The sequence below is a fragment of the Phyllobates terribilis genome, unplaced genomic scaffold (genome assembly GCF_046119375.1).
Source record: "Phyllobates terribilis strain yellow unplaced genomic scaffold, ASM4611937v1 Scaffold_11__3_contigs__length_659146591, whole genome shotgun sequence".
In the NCBI taxonomy this organism is placed as follows: domain Eukaryota; kingdom Metazoa; phylum Chordata; class Amphibia; order Anura; family Dendrobatidae; genus Phyllobates; species Phyllobates terribilis.
The window spans coordinates 623,458,928-623,465,798 of NW_027362771.1; positions in this window are offsets into that span (position 1 = coordinate 623,458,928).

A 6,871-nucleotide genomic window follows, 5' to 3' on the forward strand; every position below is an offset into this window, starting at 1 on the left:
TAGCTAGGATGAGAGGGGCATGGATGTTCTCCCGGGGCTCCCACGTTCTCTCCTCAGGACCAAACCCCCTCCAATCTACCAGAAAAAAGGTCTTTCCTTTTACCCTTTTGCTGGCAAGAATGTTCTCTACCTCAAACTTGTCCTCAGCAGAAACCAGAGCAGGAGGCGTACCTGTAGACTTAGAAAAAGAGTTAAGTACCACAGGTTTGAGGAGAGATACATGGAAGGAGTTAGGGATCCGTAAGTTGGCCGGGAGTTTCAATTTATAGGCTACCGGGTTGATCTGACCGATGACCACCAGTGGGCCGATGAACCGAGACCCTAACTTATAGGAAGGGATCTTGAGTCGGACATATTTGGACGAGAGCCAGACTTTATCCCCAGGACGGAATTGAGGAGGGTCCATCGCTAAATGCTGCCAAGGGGCAGCAGGTACTGGCAGAGGAAGAAGGCGGCCGGCCGACAGGTGTCTCGGAACTTTGTTGCGGGCGCAGGACACACAGGCAGAAACAAAGTCCATAACATCCTTGTGCAGGTTAGGCCACCAGTAGTGTCGGGTAATAAGCTGGAGGGTCTTTTTCCGACCGGCGTGGTCAGCTAGTTTAGACGAATGACCCCAGTGTAGGATTCTCTCCCGATCAGGTACCGATACGAACGTCTTACCAGGAGGGAGACAATTTAGACTCACGGGAGCCACCTGCATTACTCTGGCGGGATCGATGGGGCAGTCACATGGTCTATGAGGTGGTGATGTCTCTGCCTCCTCCTTAACAAAGACATCAGCACTAGACCAATAAGGAATCGGAAGTCCAGGTAGATTAGCTGGGATAGGAGAGGGACGGACGGAATGGACGGGAACCAGGCAGGTTTTATGACAGGCCTGTCCCCAGTGAAGGACTTCTCCGGTTTGCCAGTCAAGCACGGGTGCATGTCTCTGGAGCCAAGGCAGACCTAGCAAGAGGGCGTGAGGGAGACCAGGCAGAACGTGAAAGGAGATACTCTCTGAATGCAGCATTCCCACCTGCAGAGTAATGGATTCGGTGATGAATTGGATGGGGCGAGGTAAGAGGCCCCCATCCACGGCAACAACAGACAAGGGTACAGCCAGAGGTTTGGTGGGGATGCGGAATTTCTCCACCAGGGACTGTGAAATAAGATTTCCGGCTGCTCCAGAGTCAAGTTGGGCTAGTTCGGAATAACGATTCTCCCCGCAGATGATTGAGACTGACAACAGCAGGGATGGAGAGGATTTATTTTTGTCTAGATCGACCCCTCTGAGTGAACCTAGATACAGGCGTTCTCCCGACCTCTCCGGGCAGGCACGGATCAGATGCTCCTTACTGCCACAGTAGAAGCAGCTCCCCTCGGCACGGCGGAAATCCTGACGGGATTTGACCATCTTGGTCTGGTCGACCTGCATAGGCTCAGGAGAGTGTACCTGTGGAGAAACGGAAGGAATGACGGGTTCCTGGAAAGTAGGAGCTAGACGTGGAATCCTTCTCTCACGGGTGACCTCTTTGGCACGCTCCTGGAACCGTAGGTCAATCCGGGTGGCAAGGGTTATTAGATCATCGAGAGTGGTAGGAATGTCCCGACCAGCAAGTTCATCTTTAATACGGCCGGACAGACCCTCCCAGAAGACGGATACCAGGGCTTCGTTATCCCAGGCCAGCTCCGAGGCAAGGGTACGGAACCGTATGGCATATTGGCCCACGGTGAGGCTTCCCTGACGGAGGCGAAGCAGAGAAGATGCGGATGAGGTCCTCCGTCCGGGTTCGTCGAAGGCTTTCCGGAAAGCCATGAGAAAGGCAGGCAAGTCGGACACCAGGGGATCTCCTCTCTCCCATAGAGGATTTAGCCAGGCCAGGGCCTCCCCGGTGAGATGGGACATGATAAAGGCAATTTTGGCTCGGTCGGAGTTAAACTGGTGGGATAATAGTTCAAAATGCAGGGTGCACTGATTTATGAAGCCCCGAGCCAGGACGGAGTCGCCTCCGAAGCGAGGAGGTGCAGAGAGCCGGGGTCCGGAAAAGGATACCATGGTACTGGCGGAGGTTGTTGGTGGATCAGACAGAGTGTTCAGGCGAGTATTAACATTCCGCAGGTGACCCAGGATGGTCTCCTGTTGGGACCTCTGACGGGACAGTTCAAGACAGAGGTCCGAGAGCGAGGGAGCTTGGGTGCCACCGGGTTCCATGGCCCGAGCAAACTGTAACGGGTCCGGGAGGCGGAACCTCTGAGCTACTATACAAGGGGGCGGCCCTTGTAAGGGAGCGGGTGGCAGTCTCTGGATGAACGGACAGGGAGATACGGCAAGTGATCAGGGCAGTCTCTGGGTGAACGGACAGGGAGATACGGCAAGTGATCAGGGCAGTCTCTGGGTGAACGGACAGGGAGATACGGCAAGTGATCAGGGCAGTCTCTGGGTAAGGGGTAGGTACGACCTGTGATGGCAGAGCCTCCGGGTAGGCTAGCAGGCAGATGGTAGATGGGTGCTCCCAGGTGAGCAGGCGAGAGTCTCTGGAATAGCAGGTGGTCACGGCACGTGACGGCGGAGCCTCCGGGCTGGCAGGCAGGCAGGTAACGGAGAAGCGCTCCCAGGTGAGCGGGCAAGAGTCTCTGGAATAGCTGGTGGTCACCGCAAGTGACAACGGGACCTCCGGGCTGGCAAGCAGGCAGGTAACGGAGATACGCTCCCAGGTGAGCGGGCAAGAGTCTCTGAGTTAGCTGGTGGTCACAGCACGTGACAACGGAGCCTCCGGGCTGGCAAGCAGGCAGGTAACGGAGAAGCGCTCCCAGGTGAGCGGGCAAGCAGGTCCATAGACAGACTGACCGGAGTAGTAAGGCAGACCGTCGGACCTCAGGCAAGCAGGCAGGTAACTGATAAGCGCTCCCAGGTGAGCGGGCAGGCTGGTCCTTAGACAGACTGACAGGAGTAGTAAGGCAGACCGTCGGACCTCAGACTGGCAGACAGGTAACAAGTATTCAGGCAGGAATCAGGCAGGTAACTGGCAGGTAACTGGCAGGTAACTGGCAACGGGACCTGAGGGCTGAAGCACAGGTGAGACACAGGTGCAAACAACATTGCTCGGGCACCTCCATTTTGGAGGAGGTGCCTTTTATATGATGAAGTCCTCCGGCCATTGGCCGGGGACTCTTTAGGGCGGCGCGCGCGGCCCCTTTAAGAGGAGGGGAGCGCGCGCGCGCGCGCCCTAAGCACAGGGGCCGGGAAGGAGCGCGCGCCGAGAGCAGAGCAGGAGGAGAGGACGCCGGGCACGGAGCAGAGCGGTGAGGGGAGCAGCGTCCCTGCCTAGCAGAGGGCAGGGACGCCAGCGCTACACATTGCAGCTATAAAAATGTTTCAAAGTGCAGTTATCTCATATATTATATACACTGTGGATACTATAGCACACAGCGTGCCCTTGACAATCCTTCATATCCATTGTCTTGCTGTTTAGCTTGGTCATATCGACATTTTACAGATCCAAGTAATCTTCAACATTAATTTTCATATCATTAGAGATTTAATTAGCGTTTGGTAAGATGTGCACAATGATGTGAATAGTGATCTGGATCCACACAATGTAACTGTGACTAAATTCTGTAACCGGAGCTTCAGAACAGGAAGTTTTCTACTGAGGTCACCATATATATTAGACTTAAGTCAGCCGATACCGCACATATCGGTGGGATCGGCCAACAGTGTTAGAACCTTGCTCTTAGGTTTTTTTTCCTTTGCTGGTCACATGACCTTGTTGGCCTATTTAATCCTGCTCCGCCCTTCTGGCTTTGCTGGACTTCATTGTATATCTACTTTCTAGCTAGCCTGTGCTCTGTGTCTTGCTCTGTTAGTTTGCTTGGTCTACTGACCTCTATGTTCTATATATTTAGTTTGTTCGTCTGTCTGCTACTATTTCTGTTAGGAGGTGTCCCATATTCCTCCCAGTCCTTAGTACTTGTAGGGATTCCTTCCCCACATCTATAGGTCTCCGTACAGACTAGCTTAGGACTTTAGCAGGTCTGATCGCAGGATCAGGTTCCCTGTTACATCGTAGGGATTCAGCTGAGTTCTATCGTAGGGACAGATCTCCTCTCTTTCCTTAGCTCTGGTAGCAGAACATAACAGTAAGTCCAGCCAGCAAATTCTCTAAGGAAAGATTTTTCTGTTCCATCATGGTGTCGGTTCAGGATTTGGTTCATCGCCTGCAGGGACTCTCTCTGGAGGTTGTCGAGCTCCGTCAGCACGTGAGTAACTGTCCTGGAGCACATTTCTTGGAGCCTAAGGTATGTTTGCCGGATTTATTTTTTGGTGAACACCGAGAATTTTTTTCATTCAAAAATGCTTGCTTATTGTATTTTCGTTTGAGACCTAAGTCCTCTGGGGATGAATCCCAGCGCGTAGGGTTCATAATGTCACTTTTGCGCAAAGAGCCTCAGGAGTGGGCCTTATCTTTGCAACCTAGTGATACATGCTTCAGATCAGTGGATAGTTTTTTTTCTGCTTTGGGACTATTATATGATGATCCTGACCATGTCGCATCAGCTGAGACTGAGTTGAGACGTTTAAAACAAGGATCAGGTAATGTGGAAAAATATTGTACTCATTTCCGTCGTTGGTCTACTCAAACAGGGTGGAATGATTCTGCTCTGAAAAGTCTATTTCTTGCTGGGCTCAGTGAAAGGGTTAAAGACCTGCTAATTGCTTATCCTACACCTGAAGATTTGCAACAGGCTATGCAATTAGCTATACGGGTGGATAGAAGACTGCGTGCAAGGGTTAATGAGAGCAAATCCTCTGCTATGTCAGTTTCTGGTTATGAGAATGTGTGTACTAACAGTGGTGAACCGATGGAGATTGGATCGGTGGCACCTCGCTCTCAAGAAAAAGACCGTCGATTTTTTGAAGGCTTGTGTTTCTATTGCGGAAAATCTGGTCATTTGATTAAAGGCTGTGAGCTTCGTATGAAGAAAGAAAAAAAAATGGTCAGTCATGCCCGTATTGCCTGTTTAAATTCCAAGGGTGTATTTTTAGCTGCTTCCACGATTGCTCAGGAAAAATTAATGGAATTTCGGGTGTTTGTCGATTGTGGGTCTACTCTGAATGTTATTGATGGGGGATTCGTGGAAAGACTCAATTTAAAACCTGAACCTTTATCATCCCCCATTGCTGTGGTTTCTGTGGATGGTTCCCCTTTGAAGAATATTACTCTCAAGGTCTGTGAATTTCCTCTCACTATTAATGGTGTTCACCATGAGAAATTGGATTTGGTAGTGTTGAATAACTTGCCTTCTCCAGTAATATTGGGATTGCCCTGGTTAAAATTTCACAATCCTGTACTGGATTGGTCTACCAGTGAAATTAAATCCTGGAGCCATAAATGTTATGACAAGTGTTGTAATGGGCGTATTGCAGCTGTGGATAGGGGAGAATTGCCTGTTCCTATTCAGGATTTTTGGAGAGTTTTTTCTGAGAAGGAATCGCAGGTTTTGCCTCCCCATAGAGACTATGATTGTTCTATTGAATTTGTCCCTGGAGCGACTCTTCCTAAAAGTCGTTTATTTAACCTTACTATTCCTGAGAGGAAGGCTTTGGAGGAATACATACAGACAAGTTTGGCCGCCGGTCACATTAGGCCCTCTAAGTCTCCTGTGGCGGTTGGATATTTTTTTGTAAAAAAAAAGGACGGCGGTTTACGTCCTTGTCTGGATTTTCGTGAGATTAACAAAATTACTGTACGCAATCCTTACCCACTGCCATTGATTCCTGATCTGTTTAACCAGTTAATGGGGGCCAAGTGGTTCTCTAAAATTGACCTTAAGGGGGCATACAATCTGTTGCGCATGAAGGAGGGTGACGAATGGAAGACTGCTTTTAACACTCCTGTGGGTCATTTTGAGAATCTGGTTATGCCTTTTGGTCTTACTAATGCTCCTGCATTTTTTCAGAATCTGATTAATGACATCCTTAGACCTTTGATCGGTAAAAATGTGGTTGTGTATTTGGATGACATTTTGATTTATTCGCCGGATCTGGAGTCTCATTGGCGGAGCGTGCGTGAGGTATTACAGTTATTAATGGACAATTCGCTTTTTGCTAAGCTGGAGAAATGTGAGTTCGCTGTACAGAGAATTAGTTTTTTGGGCTACATTATCTCCAGCAAAGGTTTTGAGATGGATCCGGTTAAGGTTCAGGCTGTGCAGGAATGGCCTAGGCCTATTGGTTTGAAATCGATACAGAGGTTTTTGGGTTTCGCCAATTACTATAGAAAATTCATAAAAAATTTTTCTAGTATTGTCAAACCTCTGACTGATCTCACCAGGAAAGGTGCTGATGCGGTTCAGTGGTCTTCTGAGGCCATTGAAGCTTTTGTGTATCTCAAGGAGAGGTTCACCTCTGCTCCCATCCTTATGCAGCCTGATGTGACTAAGCCGTTTTTGGTTGAGGTTGATGCTTCCTCTGTGGGGGTTGGCGCAGTATTGTCTCAGGATAACAGGGATGGATTACATCCCTGTGCCTTTTTTTCAAAAAAATTTTCGGATACTGAACTGAATTACGATATTGGTAATCGGGAATTATTGGCTATTAAACTCGCATTTGAACACTGGCGCCACTTCTTGGAAGGTGCGGAATTTCCCGTTCAGGTTCTTACGGATCATAAAAATCTGATATATCTTGATGCTGCCAAGCGCCTGAATGCCCGTCAGGCTAGGTGGGCACTGTTTTTCTCGCGGTTTAATTTCTCCGTTACTTACATCCCGGGTACTAAGAATGTTAAGGCGGATGCCTTGTCTCGCAGTTTTTCTCCCATAGTCGGTGCTGAGAAAGAGGAGAACATTTTACAAGAAGGTGTTGTGATAGCTGCTTTGGACT